This window comes from Chenopodium album, chromosome 7, assembly GCF_948465745.1.
Source record: "Chenopodium album chromosome 7, dcCheAlbu1.1, whole genome shotgun sequence".
Taxonomy (NCBI): domain Eukaryota; kingdom Viridiplantae; phylum Streptophyta; class Magnoliopsida; order Caryophyllales; family Amaranthaceae; genus Chenopodium; species Chenopodium album.
The window spans coordinates 20,125,940-20,140,534 of NC_137840.1; the positions used below are offsets into that span (position 1 = coordinate 20,125,940).

At 35.8% G+C, this 14,595-nt stretch overlaps 1 long non-coding RNA gene across 1 annotated transcript; it reads right to left on the reverse strand.

Moving 5' to 3' along the window:
* Nucleotides 1-3,268: 3,268 nt before the first annotated feature.
* On the reverse strand, nt 3,269-6,734 carry LOC145640970 (uncharacterized). The gene is made up of 2 exons (XR_014115050.1): nt 6,358-6,734; nt 3,269-3,539 (listed from the first exon to the last, which is right to left on the reverse strand). It is a non-coding gene; the product is annotated as an uncharacterized LOC145640970 (long non-coding RNA).
* Between the last annotated feature and the right edge of the window lie 7,861 nt (nt 6,735-14,595).

The window sequence follows — 14,595 nt, forward strand, 5'->3', positions numbered from 1 at the left end:
TCAAAGAACTATGCAGAACGAGGAGTATGCTCCCTACCAGCTCAAGTTTCTCGAGGAGAAGGGATACTTAATCCAAGACTCATCCACCCAAGGTCATCCTGTTGGTTAATCAGTAGAGGCTGAGGCTACGGAGGCTGCTGCGATGATGAGCCGACCTCGTATGTCCCACCACCTCTTGGAGCTGAAGTCGCCTCTCCTTGGCCTGTCGTCCACCAGCTCCGGTTTCTCCAGAAGGAGGGATATTCAACTCAAGACCTGTCCACCCAAGGTCGTCCTTGTGGTGAATCAGAAGAGGCTGAGGTTGCGGAGGCTGCTGCGACGATGAGCGGACCTCGTATGTCCCACCACCTCTTGGAGCTAAAGTCGCCTCTCCTAGGTACACTCTCAGATGAAGAGCCTGAGCCCTCCACCGCCTCGGTCCGAGCAACGTCACATCGGCCACCCTGACCACCAGAGGTAGTGCGGCGACGCCTCAAGCTAAACCTAGCTGGCTCTCTCTGAACCTCAGGTCTTTTCCGTGTACGGGGAGGAATAGGTTGTCCCTTCAAGAAGGAATCAAGTTAGAGGCAACGAAAATAGAAATATAAACAATGCAGAAATAAAGAGGAAAAAAGCTACCTCCCAAATGGTGTCTTCGTGACGACAAGAAGCCATATTCCTCATCCGCACAAGCTGGCTCCGAAAGGCATCTATGCACCTCACCCTCGCCGTGACCACCTCGCGCGAGAACTGTAAAAAAAAATCAGTAACAATACAAGATAGATATGAAAATTAGCAAATAAATAACTCACCCGAGTTCGGTGGCGATGAATAGATCGCTCAACAAAGCGCTGATCCTCAGGAGCCGGAGGGATCATCTCCTCAATAGGCCCGTATGTCCCCTAATAGTGGATGGAAATACGAGGGGGAACAAACTTAGTAGGCTCGGTCTGGCAAAAAAGCAAACGAAAGTGAATAAAATATCACTTGGGGGCTACTTAGCAAAAAAGATAAGAGAAAAAAATCATACCGCTGCCTTCGCTGACATAACAGGAGTCAAAGCTAAAAACGGCAACAATTCCTCCTCGTAGCACCGCTCTAGGCTAGCATGAGATCTTGAAGGGGTACTAGCAGGCGAACTCTCTGATAAGCTGAGAAGTCTCGCGTCATTGAATATATGACGTGGCGGAGGAGTAGGGACGACAAGAATCCTTGAGGAGTGATGAATAGCAACTCTCTCTCTTAGGTACACCACTACCTCATACGCCCCCTGGAAGTAGCGACGCTCAGCAGTGTACTGCGCAGCCAGCGCCAGGAATAACCAAACCGCCCCATGGCCGGTATAGCACCTCAGGCTCCTGCAAAGAATGCCTATAAGTTTATGCTCTACAAAAAGCAAAAAAAAGATGTGAACTATGCAAAAGAACACACCGAGAAAATTAGCTTGCGAGCACGGGCAGTAGCCGCCCGGTTATTGTAGCGACCTCCCCCATAGGCGCCAAAAAGGAATTCGCGTGGTGATGGCCTTGCCGGCGTAAGAGAAGGAAAATACTCGTAGACCCAAATCTACAAAAAAAAAAATATCAGCAAGTGCTAACAAGAACATAGAGTTAACTTTGTAAGAGACGAAGTATACCTCTACGACTCTCTAGAAGCCGAACAAAGAGATGTCTCCTGTGTAAGACCGGTGTCGACAAGAGTCTCGCAATCCTCAATGAAAGTCTTGTACGGAGGGTGATCCCATCGTAAGGAGTACTCTCCTTAAATGCCCTTGGCCACGTAAAATCCTAGGACTTTACACTTTTTCGGTGTAGTAGGATTTGAATTCCTGACTATTTGGGGGACCATGAATTAGAATAGATTCTATCATCACTCTTTTTTGTAAGAAACAAGTAGGAGTCGCCAATGAGTTTTAGGAAAAACTCATAAACCTCATTCAATCCTTTTTTCCATGTGGAATTCATGGAATAATTAGCACAAATCATAAGTTTACACATGCCCAAATTAGTCTATAAACCATAAATGAGATCGGGAGCGAGGGTACTTAGATAGTTCGTGTTAGAGGGGAATCGTCATCCTAGCCCTAGTACAACCACTACTAGCTATTTCATTTTTACAATTTCATCACCAAATAATATATATAACGCGATACCTAAAACTATGTTAGTTGATTTTATTCACAAACATTGATTCACGTAGGAATTACATTGTGAAAGTCGTTATTCTTATGTAATAATATTTGTGAAAGAACAATAAATAAACAAGATTCGCCTTGGCCTAAGTGATCAACTAAAAATTATTTAATTCAATTCTAATCTTTATTTAACGCAAGATACTATGTGGAATTGATTAAATAATTATTTTAATGGTGACCAAGCAACACTAATTAATTAATAAAGTCCTTTTAAACAAGAAAAAGAAGGTGATTTAACTAAGTGCTTGGGACTTTACCACTTCTCTTTGCTAGATCTCCGTGTAGAACAATTATGGACATCTTCTTTTTAGGGAACCTCCACCGTAGTAACAAAGTATCAAAAGGGTGAGTGTTTAGCACAAGAGGGCTCGATTGCACAAGTTCACAAGTTATTTCGCCAGAGTTTTAGGTTAATTTTTGTCTGTTCAAGCCTCAGTTTAAGCTCGTATTTATATGGAATGATTAGGTTTAGGGTTTCGAGCATTCTGCCGCATCGGGTGTTGCGCGTAACAGATGAAGTTGTGCACGGCATCCCAACGCAAGTTATAAACTTGCGTTGCTTTGTGCAACGCAACTTATTGTCTTGCGCGCGGCCTTATGGTAAGATTCGATTTTTAATTTTCTGTATAATTATGAATAATTCCGAAAGTTGCGTGAGACAACCCAACGCGACTTTGTGAGATGCGCGCGGCTTTTTCTGCGGCAGCACTAAGTTTTAACCAAGGCGCTCCTAAATCCGTTTTTTTTAGGGTTTAAGCACGGGTTTAAGCCTAATCATGATCGAGTTTAGTTAATTAGAACTTTGTTTTGGCTTTTTCTTTCACTTGGGCTAGTCTTTTGTGTTTTGTGGCTTAGTGGCACAAGAGGCTGTGGCTAGAAATTTGCCACGGAAAAATGGATGTCGTGGCAAATTTTATTTTTTATGCCACGAATATTCACGTGGCAAACAATTCTCTTGCCACAAATTCTACCATGGCTAATACACTTTGTTGGCACAAACATTACCGTGGCTAGTAAGTTTCTTTTCCACAAATACTAATGTAGCCAATTAACTCTTTTCACCACAAATATAATTATGGCTAGAAAATACGGGACTAAAAATTTTAAATGGCTTTTTTTCTCAAATATTTCACATTTGTCATTGTCGAAATAGATATATAACACAAAAAAAAATATTATTATCTGATATCCATACATAGAAATAAACTATAAATCAATATCCATACATACAAAGATACTACAAATCAGTATGTCTCATTGTCTCGTCCCTAGATCACTCTTTAAAAAAAAATCCTTTTGCTGAAGAACGACATATATCTAATAAAGCATGCAACAATACGTCTGTGCTATGTGATTTCCTTTTTACCTACAATAAATTAAAACAAAAAGTAATAAGTACATATGGTTTTAATACAAATATGACACAGAAGATGTGCAATTCACGTTAAACTCATAAATTCTTACCAACTTTCAATTCTTATTGAAGATAATTAACCAACTCACAAATGAGCCTTACAATACAGGGTATTTTTCCACATACTAAGAGTAAGTAAATAGTGGTGATCAAATTGACATTAAATACTGAATTGAGAAATAAAAATACAAGTATTTTTCCGCATATTGAAAGACATACTAGACTAACATCACTATGTGCAATAAAGAAATGAACACTTCAGCAGAGACAAGCACTTCTTAATATTATTCATAAAAGCAGTGGTATCAGCTTATGATTTAAAATTTGACAATGTCAATAATAATTGGTTTTTCACAAAGTCAATGGATACTACACCACAACTTGAATTAGAATCTAAAAAACCACTAATAATGTAACATGATTACCTGTAAGTAATATAGAGGGCTATAGTACGAAAATATTATTCAATGTCCTTACAAGTGATTGCCATTCATAAATGACCCTTTTTTTTACCCATATAATTGCAAGTGAAAGCTAGAACTATGTTCAATTTCCTGTAGGATATTCATATGCAAGCATGCAAGTTATTGCTCATAAATTTGTGCCCACTATGAACTCAGATTCATCTTGTGGTTGATCAGCCATTTAATTTGAGATATTAGACAACTCGCTTTCTAATACACCAAATAGATATATTGTGGCTAACCGTATATAAACATATCGCAATTCAACAAGCTATGAATCTAATAAAAGACAAAGTAATCAATATGCCAATGAAAAATACAATTAGAGTTAGCTTTGGTTAATAAAATCGAAAAGTGTAGGTGTGAGTGTGTGACAGACTTTCCTATGGCCTACTTTTTAACCAACAGTTACAAGTCTTGTTTTTGTACAGACCTGGAAATAAGAGAACCAAGAGGAAGAACAATAACTGATTGAATCAAAGTTCTCTCTAGTCCCAACAAAATTCATATATTTTCCCCTACCTGCACCTTTCCCCTTCGCTGCATTGCCCCCCTCCCTGCTCCTGCCCCCCTCCCTCCTCCTGCCCCCCTCCCTACATTTTCCCCCTCTCTGCACCAACATCTTCCCTCCTAACCTCCCTGTACTGCGCCCTCCCTGCATCTTGCCCCCTTCCTCTTCCCTACATCTACCGTTCTCCCTGGCCTTCTCCTCTCTACCTGCAATTCCTCCCTTCATTATCACTATGATTTTAAAAAGAAAAAAAATACAAATATATATATATATATATATATATATATATATATATATAAAGCGAATAAAATTGCAAACAAAAAAATCCTTTCTCTATTTTGAGTTACTAGTTGACTTATAGTAGTAACCAAATTTCAAATAGTCTTCTCAACTATTTAATTTTATTTTATCAGAATAACTGGGGTGGAAGCGTGGAAAGCTGTGTTAGAATTTGGTTTAAATGATGGTCTTGGGATAATTGCTACCTTAATTTTTGAACATAGCTAGTTGAGGTAAAGTATCATCCTGAAAATGTTCACCTTGTGATTTAGGGGGTCCTAAGTGTACGCCTCAACTCCAAAAAAAGTTAGGATGGTTACACCATTCAGGAATTTAAGTTTGACTAAAGGGATCATTTCTTGGTCTTTGAAAGTCTAAATTAACCTACTCATTTCCTACATTATTAAAATTGTATTGCAAAGCAACATATGGACAACATATAGTCAGACAGTTGAGATACGATCTAAGGTATGACAATTAGTGCAAAAAAGAAATGTAACCTGATGAGCTTGGGGATTCAAGATAGGCATATGTTTTAGTTGATTATATAAGTACGCCAACCCAGAATCAAGTTGACTATGAGCTACTCGTTACCTATTGCACCATCTAATCACATAATTTCTCTAAGAATTTCCACACTTCTTCAGCAATTTTAGACAAGAAATCTAGCAAGTTTTAAGCTGAATTAAGTTGGGTGAAATTAGTTATCTCATTCTTCCTATGTGGGTTATGTCTTACAATTTTACCATTATGATAATAATTCTTAAGAAAGACAATAAAAAAATCATGCCAAGACTCAATAGAATTAAAAACAATACCGTACATCCGATTTTTAGTAGTAGCTTTTAGACCAAAATAATGAGTCTTAATCTTAAACAATATTTAGTGACACCTAGATATTGCATACTTGCATAGTTGCATAGTATATCACATTTCATCAAACAAGTAAGCATCTTAACTTCTAGAAAACTTAGGGAGAATGCTGAGATACTGATGCTTCAGCTAAAATTGACATTGCCACATATACTAGGAAGCGCTAAGCCGCTAAGTACATAACATTCCTAGTATCAAATTTAGCATCTGAATCTCAAAAATCAACATAACTTAGCCTAATTTAGGGCTATTTTTCCCCAAACAAACAAAAAATGTAGATACTTTTTGGCTTATTACACACCAAAATTATACACCAACAACAATCAAACATATTAGAACAAGATTGAATAGCAATTAAGTTATATGGTAAATCAAACAATTGAATATATATAAAATTTGAAAATCGATTTAGATAAACTGATAATCAAGTTGAACTATCGTATGAAATGCAGAAAATGCAATTCAGCCATATGAAGTTGAAGTAGAAAATTGCAAAAACAAAAATATAGCAATTAGATTACAACTTAATTACAACTGAATTCAACTACTACCATACAAATTGGGACAAATAAACCACCATTGAATGCATACCTAACAACCCAAAACATAAGAGACAACGAATAATTAATTAATTGAATATTACCCTGGAATTTTGGAGAGGGAATTGAACTTGCGAGACTGTGAAATGTGGAATTACAGTTTGAATCGCGAGATTTGGAATAGCGGATTCCCCACAGGCATCAAATGATCATTCTGAAGCGTACATCAAACCCTAATTTCAATCAAATTTTTGAAATGACAAAGGGAGTCTTACCTAAGTGAGCGTTAGCTGGGGAGCATTCAAGAAAAATTGATGCATCAACACCGTGCTTCCTTCCTCGCTCCTTCGATCTCCAACTCTAGAGGAAGGGGGGGGGGGGAATAATAAGACGAGAGAGATGGGAAATAGGTAAGGTTTTTTTTTATTTTTTTATTTTTTAAAACAAGAACTGGGTAAGGTTTTTGGTTGGAGAAACATGAAAAAACTTAAACAAAAAAAAAAAACAAAAAAAAGGAAATTACACAAGGCATTGGTTATTTAATTTTTATTATTTTTTATGCGCAGCGCTGCAACGATTGTATAAAACCGGGTACATATATTCGACCTCTAATTGTACGACGTATTATGTTTCATGTACTATCAATCAAAAGTAAAGAAAACCAAAATCTCACAAGTAATTGTGGTATAAGGTATTTTAACTGTTATGTACGTAAATAAGTATTCTTAGAAAAAAATTTCATGTGCCTTTTTTAATCCTTAAGTAGATCTAGGCACGGAATTTTTTTTATTGGCAAAATTTGTGCCACAATTGTATAAATGAATGTTAACCACAGGAAAATAATTACGCGTGGCACAAGTGTAAAGTTTGCCACGGGAAATGATTTATTCGTGGCATAAGTGTGATAGTTGCCACGGGAATATAAATACCCGTGGCATAAATTTTTCTTCTTATATAGGGTTTGCATTGTAGTTTATTTTTCCATGGCTAAATGAAATTATGCCACGAATTTTTAATTCCCGTGGCATAATTCGTGGCACAAGGGATGATTTGTTGTAGTGGTTAGGAACATGTTAGAACATTTGCATCTCAATAAAAGTGACAAAACAATCATTCATAAATTGTTCACCCATGCTATTTCGCAACTTACTTTTGACATATGTCATTACGGAGAACACTCTTTAAACACTTGCCATAGCAACGGGGAGAATCAACATCAACTTGATAAGGAAATATAGAAGAGGATATGTCTTATCATTCTTGAGATTAACAAGCATCATGGAAAGAGAGTTAAGATAACTCAAATTTTGATATATCTCATCATTGTGCATATTTTCCATGAATATATCAAGTTGACCTTCAAGTGTCATTAAATCAAAACTTGAAAAATTTTCGAGATAAAAAGAGGCAAGTTTGAGTACCTTTTCTTTGTCAAAATATGAGAAGTTATCTTTAGGACTTAAGCAAGCCATACAAGTAAGTAACTCCATGCTTTTCTCACTAATCGATTATCAAGCTCTTGAAGATTTAAATCAATCACCCCCAAAAATATTTCAACTCGAAAATGATGTAGATTTGTTGCTTTTTCGACAAAGCGTCATGATCTTCCTTGAGGAACATAAAGAGCATCCATAGTGGGAACATCAATGCCATGTTTAGTGCAAAATAAAGTGACTTTGTTTAAGAGAGTCTCTCACCCTTGTTCCCTCATTTTTTGCAACACACTTTTTGTGAAAGTAACTAGTTCCATGGAATTTACAATGTCTTGCTCCTTTCTTTGCAAAGCAATACACAAATCATTAGTGTAACTAAAAATAATCGACATCAAGTGAGCAACAAAAATAAAATCAAATGACTCTAATTGTCCAAAACAATTTGAGCATTAAACTTATCTTTCGATGCACCATGTTTCCCAATGTGAACAAGTACCTTAACAATTGAAGAAAACGATCGGATGACATTTACAAGATACTTGTAATGAGATCCCCAACGAGTATCTCCGGGCCTCTTCAAACCAAGCTCTTGATTCAAACCTGATCCACTCAAAATTCCCCCACTTCCAATGCTTGAGCAACTTCTTGAGCTTGACAATTACGAATCATTTCTCTTCTCTTGCAACAAACTCCAACAACATTCAACAAGTTTGCAAGTATTTCAAAAATCCAACCACATATATTATTCCTTTTAGTAACGGCAACTAGTGTTAGTTGATGTTAATGAGCAAAACAATGTATATAGTAGGCTCTTGGAGTATCATTCATAATCAAAGTTTTAAGGCCATTTATTTCACCCATAATATTACTAGCCCCATCATACCCTTGTCCTCTAATCATAGATGGACTCAATGAATATTCAACAAGTAGTGACATAATTTCATCTTTAATTGATAAAGCCGTAGTATCACCAACATGAACTATGCCTAAAAATCTCTCCATTACCTTTCCACTATCCTTATCAACAAAGCGCAAAACAAGAGCTAGTTGCTCTTTTTTGGACACATCACTTGACTCATCAACCAATATAGAAAAGTAATCATCACCAATCTCTTAAATTATGCACTTAGTCGTTTCTTTTGCAAAACAATTAATAATGTCTTTTTGGATCGGGGGAGAAGTCATTTGACAATTTCCGGGTGCATTTTCAAGAGTATGATCACCTACTTGCTTAACCTTTTCTCCTAACCATTTCAATAGCTCAATGAAATTACCCCTATTATGAGACTTGTCACTTTCATCATTTCCACGAAATGTCAAACTTTGCCCCAAAAGAAACCTTAAACAAGTTAAAGACGCATTCAAACGAATATAATATTCATTTTTAATCACCTAACTTGCCTTTTCAAACATATTCAAAATTGATTTATTTTTCCCATCTTTTAAATTCTCATATTTCTCATAAGCAAGATTATGAGCACTTTTAATTCCACCAACATGATTTTCAAATCGTTCCGGTTTATTCCATTTCCTAAACCCTCCATCAACAAATGAATAACTCCCCATATTATTTTCAACTTCACCTTTGAACAAAAAACATACAAAACAAAATGCGGCATCTTTTTCAATGCTATACTCAAGCCAATCCCTTTTGTTGAACCAATTCACACTAAAACGACGCAAACCTCCTACTTGTCTTTTAGGGAAGTTGTGAGTTTTTTGTTGACAAGGTTTTTGTAGAATATAATCTCTCCTAGCCGCATTTCTTTGATTTGGGGGATAATCCATTATATTCATTCTTTTTCTTAGGTCATGAGGAAGTAGCTCAACATCATATATCAATTCTTCCTCCTCTAGTTGTACATTACTAGTACTTGTACCACCATCATTTTCTACAACATTTTCTTGAGTTTCGGGGGAGGTAAAAGAAGTGGGTTCATTTCGTTAAGATTTCATTCTTTTAAACATAAATTGTCAAAGATCAGGTTGTTTTGACACTTCCTAATTTAATCAATAAGAATGCAAAAAATGAATCGATAATAATTCAATTACCATCATATATTCATATCATACAATCCAAATAACAAAACAATTTAACACAAATAACAAGTTAAAAAGTGAACAATTTGACAACCCTAACTAAACATTGGAATTCAAACAATTAACCATTAGAAAATTAGGATTTAAACAATTAGCACTTTTAAAAATTTGGCACTTAAACAATAAAAAACATAACAAGATTTAGGGTTTAGAGGGTTAATTTATAATTAAAAGTTACTTACTATGAATATGGGAAAAAATCAAAGAAAAATTTATTGATGGTGGGCCGCCGGTGGGGTGTCAGCAATCGGCGTCAGTCATCAGGTTTCGCCGGCGTCGATCATCACTCGTAAGTCGTCTATGTCTCGTCAGTCACTTGCATGTTTGAATTTTAGTAATTAGTATTTTTTATTCTTTATATTATTTGTCTTATATGTGATGTGACTTTACTTCTTACTTTTGCTCTTTTTTGTTTGTGGGTCAGTTACAAGTCTTTCGGTTAAGTCTAGGCGCATAGCAACTATGTATTTTGGGGTATATAGGATGGCAGTTTTGCAATTTGTTGGAAATTTCTAACATGCAAGTGGACCATCTTCATTACGGGGTGAATGATGTGTAACGAGGAGTGAAAAAAGAAGCGGGAAAACTATTTACTCTATCACTGTAAAGCAAAAAGTCAGTAAGAATGTTTGTAACAAAAATGGAAGAAGGTCTTCAATGACGATAATGTAGCTCAACAAAGCAATAATTTGTCAAATGTGAACTCCTAAGTGCAGCAGTGGATTAATAGAATGAGTAATCGGCTAGTAGATATTTTGGGTGTCGATATGGCGGAAGCAATTCGGGAAGATGGAGAAGACGAGCATGGTTGCACAAGGGAGCAGAGATTCGACTCTAAGATGGTTAGTTATGGTTTGTTTCTTTGCTTTTGTGGGTTGTTTGTTCGCTAATGAGGTAATCAACTAAAGCAATTATAATATTTAAAAATTAAAGCTTGGGTAAGAGGAGGTTAGGGTTTATGTTGAGTTTTTGTAATTTAGTAATTATGTTGGTTAATTGGTAGGGGTGGGTAATCTATTATTTAGTAATTATTGTGTTTATTGTCCAAATTGTGATTGTTATGTGGGTATGTTTGTTATTCAATTTTTATCATTGTTTTTGTTGTTGTTGTTGTTCTTTTTAATTGATGATAGGCTAATGTAGGTGAACTTATAGGATAATGTTGGTAATAATTTATTTTAATTGATGATAGTGATGACTTTTGTTCTATAATTTTGGCTTTAGGTGTTGTGTGACCTTTGAATTTGGGCAGAATGCATGTTTTGACTTTTTGTTTGGTATTTTATGTTGTTATGTTGTTTGGTTCTATAATGAACCATTTCAATGAGTTGTGGATGTATATGTAATGTAGGTTGGTCCATTTGAAGAAGATAGTGAGGATGATGGTGAGGATGATATAGAGAATGATGTAAATGTTTATGATGAGGGGGTAAAGAGTGGGGATGGTTTTACAGAAGAGGAGGAGGATAAAATAGGAGAAGGAGATGATGGAGGAAATGGGGGGGGTCAGATTATGAGGAAGTACATGGTGAAAACGATGTTGATGGTGAACGGGCAGAGGGAGGAGGTTCTTCATTCGTAACACCAAAGAAGGGTAGGGAAATGGTGCAAACTGTTTTCGGTGTGGAAGAGGAAATACCACCCCTAACTTTGGGTATGGTATTTGGTAGTTGGGATGAGTTAGATACTTATTTCTGGAGCTATGCTAGGAAAAATGGGTTTGGCATAGTTAGGGCTGCTTCTGGATGGGTGAAGGTAAAGAAGGAATTAGGTAGTGGGAAGCGTTGTAAGTAGTGGAGGAATGCTAAGTGGACCTGTGATTGCTATGGAAGACCTTCTAGGAAGCGTAAAGTTGATCCACTGAAGGAAGGCTTGATTCAAGATGAGGAGACAATTTGTAGGGAATATTTCAAGCATTATCCCTAGCTTGAACCCTACTGTGGTCATACACTAAAGTACAGTGGCGTTCAAAGGGAAATAAGATAGAGCAAAAGAGTCGCCAACAAGTTTTAGGAACCTGTAAACCGTTAGAGGGTGAAGGTTACACCCCTTAACAATCCAGGAGATCGTTAACTCCAATAGGACTGGAACCATGACAGGTAGTCCGGAGGTACAAATCCAACCTAAAAGAGATTGAATCTGCCCTAATAATAGGCCTCTACTTTATTCTGATCGTATTCATGTGTGCTTTCTGACTAACATGCAATTAATAGGATTATCCCTAAACCTATTTATCTATGTTGTTTTAATATTAATGTACAAACAAAACTATTATTGGCGATCACTTGAATTATAATAACATTAACCCTAAACTAGATTATTAATTATCTTATTAAGCTTGATTACAAGTACAAATTCCCTTTAAACATGCATAAAAGGCGTTATCAAGCAATAACAATAAATATATATCAAGCGACATAATAATAATCATCAAAATAATAATTATAATCATAATAATAATCATAATTATAATCCTCATGTTAAACCATAATATTAATAGCAATATCCTAGGCATGATACTAACAAGATTAATAACAAACCCTAGCATGTCACAAAACATCAAAGATCAAATATATAGCCCTAACATGCTATTAGGAAAAAATATAGGAAGCATCGCAGGAATCATAATAAGCATATTTGATATTATAACTTTTTCTCTAAACATAATAGTAGGAATCATTGTTGTCATTCAAAACATCAAATTAAGAAAAATATTCTAACATGGTACTAAGAATCATAATAAAAACCTAGACATGATTTCTATATCACAACATCAATAAAAAATTAAAACACTTACTTGGATGCCTTGTATCTCTTTCTAATAACAAAATACACGCGTTAGTAACTTCAAGGAAAATATTAAATCAAAACAATTAAATTAAAGAATGATTTGGGACCAAACCCTCAGAATTTAAAACCTTTCACGTCTAGGGCAAAGGCAACTTCGAACTTGGCTAGGTGTATCTAGTGCTAATGTATGAGAAATTGTGTTTGTAAAAGGCTAGGCTAGAAAGAGAGAGAGAGAATCAAGAAATTCTTAATGAGTGTTGATTAAAAGAAAGAACTAGAAAGAATAAGAATTGATGAGAATTGATGATTGCAAATAGAATTTTAGGAGGCTATTTATAGATAAAATCAGATTATATCTTTGGAAAGCTCTTGAAGTCTACTTTCCAACCCAATTAGAATCTGATTAAAATCTTTTGTAGATAAAAATATATGGCCGAAATAGTGAAAGTGTATTAGTTTTGGATAGAGTTTCATATCTCATTCATATATTTTTCGTTATGGCTTGGATTTAATATTATAATATATCATTGGAAAGATAATTTCAAAATCTATCCAACCATATAAAAATTCGATAAAGATTATGAGGCACAAAAATAATATCTTACTATCTTTGAACATCTTTAAATTTGAATAGAATTAGGATTTAAGAAAAAGAAAGTATTAAAAAAGGAAAGTTTTTATATAACTCAAATTCTTTAATCTTATCTTTTCAAAAAGAATAATTAGGATCTTTTAGAAACTTATTGAAGCTTCTTATTAAACCTAATTAGTTTAGGAATAGGATTAAACCTTTGGACCCTCCACATGATCATTGGGCCGTTGGTAAGATCCGGTTCGATCCCAGTTTATTATTTTGGCCATAACTTCCTCATTATTCATCGGAATTGGGCTTATAATATATCAATGGAAAGGTCTTTTCAACCCCATCCAATTACACTATTATTGGACCTATATCATGGACCAAACTAAGCTGGAATCCACGTTTTTCAAAAATAGGGTAAGAAAAGAAATATTTTCAAAAACAGAAAGAAGAGATATTTTAATAAAAACATCTTCATCACTAGACTTTTCACACTTTTGCTTTGTTCGATAATCATATGACATGAAAGGTATTCATCACTGGGTTTGATTTTGGGGAGACACATTTGGATGTCTACACAATTACACATAGGAAAACCAAATAGTGTGGATGTCTTGTGGAGTTGTATGCTAGTGTGAATGCAGAAGGGAATTTGGTTGTTCGTAGGCTAAAGTTGGAGCACACTAGTCACAAGGTTACACCGGAAAAGTCCAAGGATGTTTCCCTGTACAGGAAGCACGATTTGGTTGTTAACAATAAGCACTTGATGAAACAGGTGGTTTCAGCGAAGAAGTCGAGGGTGAAGGTTTCCCAGTTGTACGGATGTTTTGCTAGGGAACGAAATGGGGTGGATCAGATGATATTTACTCAAAAAGACTTGACAAATGCAGTGGCCGAGGAGGAAAAAAAGAGGCTAGAACTTACTGAGGGTGATGCAAATAAGATGATTAAGTACTTTAACAAAATGAGTGCTGAAAAGCAAAAAAAATTTCATCTTTGTAGGTTTGGGAAGGATGGTTCGTTACCAGATGTTGTATGGGTTGATGCGAGGAGTAGAGCTGCGTATGAGGAGTTTGCCCATGTTTGTTTTGCTAGTACTTACTTGACTAACAAATTCCATTTGCCCTTTGCTGTATTTCTTGGTGTGAACCACCACGGACAGAGTATATTGTTATGTTGTGCATTGATCTCTCGAGAGACCGCAGAAACGTACGAGTGGGTGATGAGGACATGGCTGCATGTTATGGACGGTAAAGCCCCTACATCGATTCTGACGGATCAAGATCCGACAATTAGGAATACTGTTCATTCTACTATGACTGACACTTTCCATAGGTGGTACATATGGCACATCCTTCAGAAGTTTGGTAGGTATGTGAAGCATAACGAGTACGAAGATGTAAAGGATGAATTTCAGAGCCTCATTTACGGTAGTTTAG